The sequence below is a fragment of the Phlebotomus papatasi genome, chromosome 3 (genome assembly GCF_024763615.1).
Source record: "Phlebotomus papatasi isolate M1 chromosome 3, Ppap_2.1, whole genome shotgun sequence".
Classification (NCBI taxonomy): Eukaryota; Metazoa; Arthropoda; class Insecta; order Diptera; family Psychodidae; genus Phlebotomus; species Phlebotomus papatasi.
In genome coordinates this window covers 13438821-13452245 of record NC_077224.1, presented here as the reverse complement: position 1 = coordinate 13452245, position 13425 = coordinate 13438821, and the positions used below count along the sequence as shown (strand labels likewise).

The 13425-nt window shown below is 32.0% G+C and overlaps 2 protein-coding genes across 14 annotated transcripts in view; one reads left to right on the top strand and one right to left on the bottom strand.

Annotated features, from left to right (window-relative positions):
* LOC129807789 (potassium voltage-gated channel protein Shaker) overlaps nt 1–13425 on the top strand; it is a 345833-nt gene that overhangs the window by 273772 nt on the left and 58636 nt on the right. The gene's annotated exons all lie outside the window — the stretch shown is intronic.
* LOC129807792 (uncharacterized) overlaps nt 1–13425 on the bottom strand; it is an 802905-nt gene that overhangs the window by 762351 nt on the left and 27129 nt on the right. The gene's annotated exons all lie outside the window — the stretch shown is intronic.

Sequence of the window (13425 nt, the reverse complement as noted above, 5' to 3'; positions counted from 1 at the left end):
GCGTAAAACTCAACTTTGGCTTACAATATTAAGTTTAAATTCTGGTTTATCGTCTTCTTGTAAATCATGTCTCAAAAATTTAACCATTTTTTAATAAATTTATGAAGCTGCATTTTTTTATTGTGACTGCAAATTCATTTTTTGGGGAATAAAATTTTATTCAATTTTAATTAAACCACAAATTGTAAAAAAAGTGAATATGATGAAGAGAAATTCCAGAAATATTACAAAATAACAGGTACATACAATTAAACTGGAATAAAGCGAGTGGAATTAAGGCTGGATCAATAAATGGATCAATAAATGGATCATTTTAAATGGATACTTGAAATAAAAATAAATTACACTGTAATTAAAAGGAATATGTAAATTAAAATATTTAAAAACATGAAAAGAAGAAGGCTTTCAGGCTTCGCTCACACTCTGGCTTTGAGCACTTCATGTTTTTCTAATAATCCTTTAATGAATCTGACCTAATATTTTCATGAAATGTGTGTCCCTGAGATAGATTCATAAAAGAAAATGGGAAAAATATGAAGTGTTCGGAGCCAGAGTGTATTCGAAGCCTGAAAGCTTTCTCCTATCTTTCCACATTCTCTCAATGAGTAGAATTCAAAATCATTTAAAGTTTTTAAAGTTTAAGCAAATCAGAGAAAGGCAATACAGTCTAATAAAACTATATTTTTAGGGACTAAATAAACGATAGATCTATATCTATTTCGTAATATTAATAACTTTAATCGCTGAGCAAGGTGATATTTTTCATTTTCTTTAAGTATTTACTGACGGTATTCAAGCATTTATTTTCGAACGATTCAATATTCGAACAATAATAGGGGAATGTATGCATGGTTCGCACAGAGTGAACCTTCAAACGATGCGAATTTTCTTGTGTTTGCAGAGATCTGACCTATCATTCCTCATCTCGTTTCATGGGCTTAATAATGATCTATCTTATGGGTAAGAAATGACGAACTAGCTCTTTGCAAACAAAGAGAAAATTTGCGTTGTTTGGAGGTTCACTCTGTGCGAACCATGCCAACATTCCCCTATTAAATTTTAAAAGCTAGTCCAATGTCTCAATTTTCAGACAAGACCTTTGGCTGCAATCCATTAAAAATATAGAAAAAAAATTGCGTTGCTTGAGTTGTCCGAAGGTAGCGTGCTTTTCCCTACCTAATTCAATTTTATTTGCAGACCCTAATGGCCTCTCTCTACCACGGATTACTATATTCCTGGATAGTAAGGTAGACATTTTTCTGTCCCATAGTAGTGCAAACAAAGTGAATAAAAGTACGAATAAAGACGCCGTACCTTTGCTTCTTGATATTCTCGAGACTGAAAGTCACTTAAATCCTACATTTTCATTCCTCAGCATCAAATCGCATCATTCCTGGGTGCACTTTTATTTGGTTTGTTTGTACTACTATGAGACACGAAAATCTCTACCTACTATCCAGGAATATAGTAATCCGTGCCTCGACACACTAGAAAATATAATGTCAATTTTGAAGAGATTTCCTACACAAGCGTAGAGATTTTCCTTCTTTTTTAAATCTTAATCCTTATCTTAATCCTAGATAATATCGATTTATGGGTAAGGGTCTTGACAGACATGAGGATTAGCCGTGAGAGGGCTTAGCGTAATTATATTAGAAGTAATGGTTAAAGTGCAATTCCATCACTTTCCACTAAGTCGTCTCTCGTCTAAGTCGTAAGTGTGTCTAAGGCATAAGTCACCAAAGACTTAATGTCGATATCTCTTACCGTTCAGCTTGTAGTTCGAAACAAATTATAGGACTATTAAAGAAAATTTTTTGAATAAAATGAATAATTTTGAACCGATTGATACAGTCTGATTCGAAATTTCAAACACTTTCCAAAAAGTCAATTGAAAAATACGTATTTAATTTTGACTTTGAAAAATTCGATGTCGAAATGTTTTTCGGTTATAGGTAGGGGGACGGGCAAAATTTGTCAAAATGGATATTTAATTTTTCCAGTTCTCAAATAACTTTTCTCTCTTTAAAATGAACATATTCTTATGGGAAATTCACTGCTCTACGACATTGCTGCAGGCCATTTTCCGCTACCTCGAAAGGAAATGGGCTTTTGGAACAATTTTCGATAAGCCGATTTTGTGGAGATTCTCAAAATTACTGGGACAAATTTTGTCAGACTTTGGATAATTTATATCGCTTTACTCTCGCAAATGCAAAAAATATGAAATGGAAATATTTTTCGATCGAACCAAGACTGATTCCTTCTATCCACGAACACTTCATCGCGGTATCTTTATCGAGAAGGGATATGACTCTCTCGTTTCAAATTATGGCCGTTGTGATCTTAGTATAAATACTGACTTCTGCAATTGAGCCTTATTATAAAATAATTTAGCTTCAAAATTAATTTGTGGAGCTAAATTATATCACGATAAGGTCCAGTCTAGTCTTATTTTAAAAAAGAAGCAAAAACTGTAATTTTAAAGCTGCCCTAATTCAAAAGCACCCCACTTAGCCCTACAGAAGTTTATTATCTGACTTGAAATTGCATCAAAAACGCAAGTTTGTTTCCGAATAAAGATTTAACATATCATTATTGTTCGAATTAGGTGGTTAATGTGATTAGAGTTCTCAATTGGTCGTTTCTATATTTAAATCTGGAACTTTATCTGTCGTCATAAGAAAGTTCTGGCTTTTGTTAGTACAGCAATAAACATATTTATTAATAGTAACCTCCAATTAAAAAGCAACTTTACCAAAAAAATCAATACCATTTATACTTAATAGTACGGATCGTACGGATGTATTAATTGATTTAATTATTTTTTTCTCACTATATAGAAGATTTTCAATATTGATAATGATACCTATTTCCGATTTGAGCTTTGATGAAACTAAATTAGATTCTTTCAACGTAGATCAACATTTATAATAAAATTAATGAATACTCTCTTGTACAATTGCCTAAATTACATACAACTCACCCATGGAATATTTTACTGTACATCCCCTATACAATTTACCATCAACAACAATCAGTCCAAAAAACCCGAAAGCAATTTCTGGGGTTGGAAAAGTTGCTGGAAAACTACAAATTTAGCCAGTTGATTGCAGGTAGAGGGGTTATTCAATGGGGTACTTTAAATAGTTGATGTTTATCCAGCCCAATGAGAGCTGCATAATGTGTGAAAGCTCATGAAAGCTCACCCATCATCCCCCTTAACATGCAATTGGGTGCAAAATTTTGCCCTCTCTGACGCGACTGTCAGTGTGTCATTTATGGAAAATTCATGTGTGCTGATTTTGTGACATCACCTCTCGTGTGCTTATTTCGTCACACACTGGCATTCACTTGAGATTCTAATTTTAGCCACCGACTCTGGTATAAAAAAAAATCTCCCTGCTACGCTCGAGATTCACCCGCGATTCCGAGACTTAAAATAAACAAAGTCATTTCTCTGTTTATGCCATCAGCATAAGAATCTCAAGATGAATACCAAATCACTTCCGTCCAACCTGGACTCCATCGTCTAATCTCTCAATGTCACTCTGCCACGTGGGGAGTCTTCCCTGGCATTTCTTGCCAAAACAAATCACTTTCCCCTTTTCTCAACAATCTCCCGCGCCTCTTCTCCTGGCCCAGACAACAATCTTTCCTCACGACCTCAATATATCCAAAGTCTTCTCCAGCCTGGGATTGTTGTTTATTTATTTGGAATGGCAATGTTTTATGGCACTCAAGCAAGTGGTTTTCACATGCAAACCACGCCAAAAAACTACGCACAAATCGAGTACCACTCAAATCTGATTTTCTGTATATTTTCCTTTCTTTCTGCCATATAGCACAGAAAAAAAAAGAAACATAAATGTTTTATTGGGTAATATTTGGTGTCTGGAATCCCACCCTTCCTCTGCCCATCCATTTAGCCAAGAAATATTATGCACAGATTGCAGAATTATGCCTGAGAACTAAACATTTGTCTCGAAAATCAATTGGCATGGCAATTTAGTCAAGCCTGGACGTCCACTTTGACCAATGCCTTGGGAAAGAGCAGATTTTCAAGTACTTGAGCACTCTCTGTAAGTTTAGTCGTAAAGAAAGTTTTAACGAGAAGTTTTAAAACTAGATTGCACGAGAGATTACATGATTTGGATCTACAGTGAAAATAAAATGCTAAAGTCTTCAGCACCAATTAAAATTTGCCATAGTTCATATCGCTCATTTGATATTGCAGTGGTACTATTCTAAGCACGAGTTTACTTCAGATGGAATAGGTTCAAATTCTTTTCTTTTTTTCACAAAATATTTGTGAAAACTTTAGGGTAAGTGTACTAAACTCCGGCCAGCTTGCAATTCCGGCCACCCTTTGTGTTCCTCAAATTTCCATGCACTTTTAGTTTTTACATACTCTAGAGAATATACAATGCAAAAAATAACAAGAAATGTATTTTCGACAAATGAGATGACGTGAAAAAAATATTGGAAGAATTCCCGAAGGCCAAGGATCTATAAGAATGAAGCTGGCCGAAATAGTCCACAAAAGCTATGTCTACATTTTTATTGATTCTAAAATGTATTAAGAATGATTTTAGAGCAAATAAAGACGGTAAACTGTCTACAAGGTTCCTAGCAACACTCCTTAAGAATAAGGAATAAAAAAATCAATTTGTATAAATAATATTACATTTCAAACTTGAAACTTTGGCGCTTGCATGCAACTATGCCGAAATTTGGCACACTTAACCTACATATTTTGTGCATAACCGCATACAAGGGGTCCATATCCAAGAAGCAAAATAGCCGCCTTAAGCGGTCTTCAGACTAAGGGTTTAGCCTAGTTCCCGAAGGTCTCAAAATCCTAAATATCGAGCATTATTGTTTTTTTTTAAGAACCTAAAGTCACTTATCTTTAATAATCCAATCATAATTTAAATTTTTCAATTATAGACCATATGGCTAAGCCTTAAATCTGAATCCCGTATAAGACTTAATACGTAAAACAAAAGTTTCATAGAGATTTTAAAGGCATTTATAAATATTATTTATTTCTATTTTTTCTATTTTTTATTTTTTATTTGCAAAATTAAATTAAATTAAATTTGATTAAATTAATTTAATTAATTTAATCTTAATGTTAAATTTTTCCGCAAAAAATCGTGCTCGATAATAAATTAGAACAGTTAAGCCATATGGCTAAACCTAAGAGCCCGAACAGACTCAGACTTAAATTTATCAATTATAAATAGTAAAAATAGCGCATGCATTTTTTTCAGTTCAGTGTTAAAATATATCATAGAAAAAAACATCGAAAATGTTGAAAATTATCCAATCTGTCTTAAAAGTTGCAGAGCGTTTAGCATATATAAAATATTTAAATTTACTACACATTCTGAAGTCAAATGGAATCTCCTAAATCTAGTAGACGAATAACATAGACTTTTATTAGAAAAACTTTCAAAACAAGCATTTTTACTGAATAGATAATACCACAGAAGAAATACTTAATTTTTTTGATAATAAGAGGTGTACGTTATGGACGTAATTTGGACAAAATATGTGTTAAAAAATATGAAAGAAAAAAACATCGAAAAGTTGAACATTATCTAATCTGACTTAAAAGTTGTAGAACTTCTAAAATAAAAGTAATTTTTCAAATATTTAAAATTTCCATGATTATTCTTTAAGAAGCCAAATGCTTCTATTGCCATTAGTGAACCAATAACGTCGATTTTGTTTTATGAACACAGAAGATATTTAAAAAAAAAACAGAAATTCGTTTATCTACTAAATAAATTACAATAAAAAATCTATAATGAAAAATATCAATTGTAAACTTAATTCAGTCAAGATCAGTATTAAAAATTGTCATCGAAAAAATATTGAAAATATTGAAAACTATCTATTCTGACTTAAAAATTGCTGTGCTTCTTTTTTTTTTAATTCACGAAATTTCTATGAATATTTTTAACTATAAAAGGTTCTCCTGTCTTTACTGGATCACTGGATCAAGATCAATAAAAAAAGCATAGAAAAAGCCTCGACATTTTTTAAATTCTTCTAATTTGACTCAATTGTTACAGAGCTTCTGAAATAAAATTAATTCTTTGAATATTCAAAATTTCTATGAATATTCACGAATAAATACAAATAACATAGATTTTTGTTACTTGGATATGGAAGACATAAAAACGTAGAATTTTTGTTCTACTGCATAAAATATTATGCAACAGATTAAAATTTTTAATTTATTGGTAATTATATAGTAAGAATTTTAGGTTTAATAAAATTTTCAATATCTGTTTTATATACCATAGCAAAAAATTGAAAATTTTAAAAATTGTTTAATCTGGCTTGAAAGTTGTAGAGCTTCTGATATGAAATATTTTGTCATTTTTTTTTAAACTTCTATGCTTACTCACAGAAGCCAAATGCTTCTGCTATTTCCAGTGGACCTGAGATCAATTTTTGCATCATAAATATAGAAAAGCATTAAAAATTTAGACTTCCATTACATAAAACATTATAAGACATGGATTTTGGCTTTTCGATAGGTAATACACCAAATTTTGATAAAATTCTATCAAAATCAATATTTAAGGAAACATAGAAAAACATCGAAAATTAACTAAAATACAGAAAACGTAGGAAAAGTCCCATGTTAACATGTTTTCTATAAGGAATTCCCAAAAATACCATTAACAACAAAACATTTAATTAATATAAATTTCCCCAGCCAAATTGAAATGCACTTCATTTGCAGTTTCAGCTGAGTTTTAATTACATTTTTTTGTCCTTCGACAACTCGACAATGTTATTCTGTACTCAGTCTCGGACAATTTATCAAATTGTTGTGGGGTAGGTGGGGCAAAAAGTATAAGCAAAATGTAATTGATTCACATGATAAACATACTTCATTTTGCGTCTTGACTTCACTCTCTGTTTCACGTCTCTGACCCAAATCGCGATGGTACCAAACACTGGGAGAAGGAAAAAAAATGAGGAGTCAGTGATTCCAATGAAATTTTCTCACACTTGCAAAATTTTGTAATGAAAACTTTTCGGGAAAATCTCTTCATGGCATTAATTGAGGCCAGAAATAGCCACCATGCACAAAGCTTATGAAGAATTTTGCGGAGAAAATCAATGTCTATTAATTCTGCACGTTGAACTAAAAATAAAATTTTTCGTTATTTTTTTTTTATTGAGAAGAAGAACCAAAAAAAAATCTCACAGAATTACAGCCAAGTGGTTTTGATTTGCTGAGGGGCGATTTCTTCTTTTCTTCTTTGCTGAAATGGACCAGAGAGTGGGTATTTAGAATAATATCGATCCTAAAATCTTCTTTCACGAAAAAAAATAACATTCAGTCCTCTCTCTCAAGATAAATCTTTTCGCACGAAGCTCATAGAAAAGTTTATTGTGTATACACATCATTTGATCAACTGGCAAGTGTGTCTTTTATTGAATTTATCAGCTAAAGTTTATACCAATAAAACATTTTATTTGCTATTTATAGCATTTTGAATTATATTTACAGTAGAGAACTTCATTAAATTGCTAACCATTCCACCCAAGGATCGACGGCCCACCTCAAAATCCTCCTTGACTCTTAAGCAAAGACCCATCGTCCCATCCTACGAAAAAATCTATTGACAATGTCTCAATTAATTCCATTTGGAATTACAATTAAATTTGTGAAGAAGGAAAAGTTTAATTTTTACGATTACACCAATTCACTTGTCGTTAAAATGATAGTTTAGTACGGTCTTTTCTTCTGGAGATCGCTCTCTTTCTGAGCCATTTCTTGTCAATTGACTGATGAGACACTTGATGCTTTCATCTTCACAATAGCATTAAGTTCATCCCCCTGGAAAATTTTCCATTGAAATTGAATATTGAGCAAATATCATTAGTCTCTTCGTCTATCTAACTTTTTTTTCTTGTTCTCTGATGTGGTGATAAATGCACGGTCATTGATATTTTCGCGCACAATCATATCATTCGTCAGCAAAATGGATTATCGTTGAATGTGGGAAAAGTTTTTCCAGCATAAAAGAGATGCCTCCCCAATGACACCAAATTGACGGAAATACTGACAATTTTGTGGGGAAATCTAATGAAATCAATTGCCAATGCGATATTGAGTGGCAATTTGGTGAGATGTTGAGCGAATTAGTGTCGCCATAGACAGTAAAAGCTGAATATTTTCAATCAAGGCTATACGTCAGGAATAGACCATAAATCTACTCATGATTCTGTGAATTATTCCATTACCAGAAGGACTTGAATAACCAAGGAAACTTTATCTTAAGAAAAGTTTAGAAGAAGATCCTCTTGACAAATTTTCAACAAACAAGGTTGTTGGCCTTTTATTGCAGTATAGGGGAAGGTATGGCAGCTTTATCTATCCTTTACCTTGATAAAATATTAGTTTTACTGAAGCTAAACCTAGACAAAAATGGGCAGAAAATTAATTTTAATGATTGTTGTTCTGAAGGTTCTGAATGGAAATTTTAATTAGGTTTGAACGATCTTGATATACGTTTTTACGTGATGCAAAACCCTCAATTCTGAGATAAATCTTTAAGCCTCAAATATTTAAATTAATCTTTTAAGGCTGATTCTATCTCTCCGATAAAGATCTAGATCTAGGTATAGAAAATTTTGAGCCAAAATTACAAGTTATTATGGTATCGTTGCAATTTTGGATCAAATTTTTTATACGTTTGAAAGGTCTCCTAATGAAATTTTATATTTTAAAATTGAAGATCTTTATCGGAGAGTACGAATCAACTTTTAAAGATTAATTTAAATAATTGAGGCTTAAAGATTGGATTTATCTCAGAATTGAGGGTTTGGTCAGTAAAAACGGTAAAAACGTATATCAAGATCGTCCAAACCTAAGGAACGAAGCATCCTTACAATTTAACTTAGAGAAAGAAATGTTTAATTTTGGCGGTGAATATTTAATGTAAGTCTTTCATCTTGCTTTATTACAGAATTAAGGGAAAAAATGGAAATTTTAGTAATATATTGTATTAATAATAATAATAATGCTGACAGAACATTTCAAACAGGAACTAGGCCTTTCCGCAAGTGGATTTCTAAGCTATTTTGCATTTTTAGAAACCCTTTCTTACAAGCAATATCAATGTTTATTAACTTATTAATAGTTCATTTCTCGCTAGGATAGTTCTATCTTTTGAAAGAAATATTTTCTTTATATTTATTTTGATCTACTGGACTATTTCTGCCATTTCGTACACTACTGTTCAGTTTACACATTTATTACAGAGTTTAAAGTGTTTCGTGAAAAATGTCCTTTGAAACGCTTCAATCATTTGCACCGAACTCATCATTTGCACTGTGACAGTCGAGCCGGGGGTAACACCGCCCAAGAGTCGAACGCTCTTACCAGTTGCACCACGGACCCCCTTTCCAAAGAAATATATAATAATTTGAGCAATTTCGAGAATTTCAACAAAGTCCACTTATACCAAGGGGTAATACATTCTCATTTTTTCTGACAAGTGTTTTTGGTTTCTCGAGTTTCGTGATGCGATCCTTGAGTGATATTTGAGCAACTTTGTCGTGTTTTAGTTTTAAGGCATTATTTTAAAGAACCAAGGAACTTTTACAGTATTTTCTATAGCTTATAGTAAGGTAAGGTGTAACTATTGAGGTTACATTGAAAACATTATTTTCCGCATATTTCTAAAGGAAGCTGGACCTAGTTAGAAATTAATTTAGATGTACAAGTGTTTTGTCTGTCTAAATTACATTACGTTGATATACAGCTTCCTTTAGAAATATGCGAAAAATTGCATTTTCAATGTTGCATCTCCTACCCTATACCCTTACTTATACCTTGAGTTTATACCTATACCTTGACTTAGGGTTCAGGAAATAAATAGGCGACCTCGGAGAAGGAAAAATGTTTAATCTGATATTCTGTCCCTAACATCCCCGATCTAGGGCACCGTGGGACAAGAAAGCGGATATTAGGCACACCTTACCGGTCTCCTCTTCTAATTGTCTTTATGACAGTAATAACAATTTTGTCGAATGACTTAGCGCTAAAACCTGTCCAAAGGTATTTAGAATTATAAATACTATTTAAAATAACTTTAATTTAAATAAAAACAAGTTTCAAAGCAATATATTCGTCTTCTACCAAGAGTCTTATAACTTTAAAACACCTTTCATTTCACTATTATCAAAATTGGACAATTCACCAGAAATATATTTTTTTTGTTTTCTGATAAAAGCAATATTCACAAATACATATTTAATCCCATAAAATATTTTAGTTCCAATTGGCTGGAGCTTTATTAATTTTGTTTGGAATGTTTTCAAACTTTAGTTATTTGCTTTGGCCAATTAGAGCATGCAATAGTACTAAAACACAAAAATATGAAAAATAAAAAAGTATATATTTAAATAGTTTTCTTACCTAAAACTGAAGAATATTTTACTAAACTTTATCGATAATTCACTTTCAAATGAAACTTCATTTTATTAGTTTTTTTATTATTAGTTTAAGTCGTACGTTTGCTAGTACATTTTTATGAAAAATGTACGACTTTTTACAGAACGAAGAGTGTGTCTTTTTTTGTTTAGATGACATTAAAAAATCGAGACGATATACTAAAAACATACTGCAAATGATCTCTTGTATTATCTTAATCTAAGTATCTTAGTAATTTAAATATTCTGCTGATTTCTTGTAAAGTTATCAAATGACTGAGAACAATTACCTATTAAATGTGTCTTAAGATTATTGAAAATACTATCCTCTGCAACTGATAATGTTTTAGTCAAACTTTGGGCATTCAATATTATAATCTACTTGCTAATGAAAGCTTAAAACAAGGGGTGAATAAGAGGCTCTCAGACATCCAGATCGGCAAAATAATGCCGACCTGGAGCTTAACATCGGAAGATGGTCGCTATTTTGATAAGGAATTGACAGATCGGCTCTCAAATGAACCATGAGCACCATAGTTATCTACCCTTTGGCTTAAAAGAAACAATGGTCAATGACTCCTTTATCTTGCTCAAAAATTGTTAAAAATTTTCATAAGAAAATTTTCTTTAGACTGTTAACCCTTTAAGGACGATTGGCACACCGGTGTCCCATAAAGAAAATAATTTTTCCTGGCTACCTAAAGTTATTTTTTCTTATGGCTGTACATAATTGTAAAGTAGAAGGTTGAAGGAATCTAGGATATTTTTTGCAAGTCTCTAGCTATTTGCTATGTAGTAAATATTTAAGTTCAAAAATGGCAAATTTTAAAATTCTCAAATTCATAATTGATTTTATTTATTTTTTATACTTCCAATTTTTTTAGCAAAACTCTTGTGGCAATAAAAACTACAATGCTCGTACGTAATACTTTTCAATAAAACGAAAAATATTATTCATTGGTATTGTCAGAAAAAAATACTTAAATTTTTGGGCTATTTTTGTCCCCATCTTTCATAGAAGCACAAAATACACCGAATCAGACTCCGTTGGACTTTACAATGTTAGATGTAAGACTTATCATTGATTATGTTTCTCAGTTTAATTTTTATTGTTGATTTTCAGTCCGTAAAAAGTGTCTCGTCGTTAAAGGGTTAAAGTCCATGAACTACGTTGAAATGATTTTTATCAATATGTTGTGTTTTTGATGAATGAGGTTATATCTATTATAACCTCAAAAAAAAGTTCCCCAAACTCATGAGTTTTTCCTCCTTTTGCTCATTTATATTATATTTTATATTAATTTTAAATTATTTTTACGTTTGAAAATCAATCAATCTTGCTTGATTATCTTTTAAATCCTAGGAAAAGAAAAACACATAACCTCAAATTCGAGATTTTCAAGAATATAATAAATAACTAAAATATAAATTTAATCCTGAATACTTATAAAAACACTATGTTTTGTCTTAAAAAGGTAATATTCTTATAATGTGAATATCAGAAACTAAAAAAAAATACCTTAAATTTTTTTGAAATAAAACCGAAAATATCAAATTGTTTCGTAACTTTTTTATCCTCGATTTGCCAAGAATATCTCATTTACATTTTATTATGTCCATTTCATTTATATATTGACTAAATTTCACTTCTACTTACCATTTTAGAGAAATTTCTGTTTTAAATTTAAAATGTTTAAGAATTCTTCTTTTTATAGGTTACCTTATTTAGTAGACATAACCTCAAATTGAGATGCATTAAGATTTTTTAGGCTGTTTAAAACCAGTCAATTCCATATTGAATTTGTATTAAATTACATTTCACGTCTATTTTAACAAAGCCTTTTCAGCTGAGATGCTTTATTTCTAGTTGAAGTTACTGTCTTGTAGGTAAAGTTTGACATAACCTAAAATTGGGGATGTTTTAGGGATTAGGCTGTCTGCAAAACGAGCAATGATGAAGGATTCAGTTCCGTACGGTATACTTTGTAAGAAGAATTGTCTTAGCTATGAGATAGAAGACGTAGAAGACATATTGTGGAAAATGTTTCTCCTTTTGTAGGTTACAGCAAGGATTTAGTGAATGAAATACCACTGCAATTGAACTTTAACAATCCGTTTGCAACTTATTGCTTGCGGTATATCTTTAGTGCTGCACGTTCTGCAGACTATATATAATTGTGCAGTGGAGGCGTCTGGTAGAAATTGGTCCACCGCGGAAACTACCCTAGCACGTGATGCTAAAGCCACCCTGCTAAATGTAGTTAATGGCAAATGTCGCCAAAAAAATGCCAGAAGAAAATATTTGCACGAATTTAATTGCATTTCGTGTGTTTTGAGAAGAAAAAAGCATATCATTTGTTTGTTGAGAGGATCAAGAGGATGGTCGTATCTATTTCCGAGCCCAATTATAGTCTGTAAATTAATTTCGCAGCCCTTTCGATGGGATTCTTCTGACATGCCATTGGAAATTGATTTGCAAGCACCTCGCGGTTGATTAAACAATTTTCCATAGGCTTTTCTCTTCGTGGCTTGGGAGATATGGCTCAAGTGGTTGGGCGGTTTTTCGGTCGAAGAGTTATTCCCGTGTTGATGTTTTATAGCACAGGCAATAAACATAATTTTCTCCCAATATAGCTTAAGCTGATACCCCATGCACACCTTTCTCCTGCCTATTCAAATGCCTCCCCCTGTAAGTGCCAGCAAACGATCCAAAGAACCAGAAGAGGCAGTAAACTCTATTTTGTGCGCGAGCTGCAGAGTATGGAGAGATGCCTCGGTTATATCTAGGAGAGACATATATAGCTGAATATATACGCTCTATGTACGTCATCGTACCGAAAATAGGGCACGATGACGTCATAGCTTGGCCTAAATTCAAGGGAAAGAGAGACCATCAATGAAACTGCAGAGAAGTAGCAATTCATTGATCCACAAGCTGCCTTATATACCATAGAG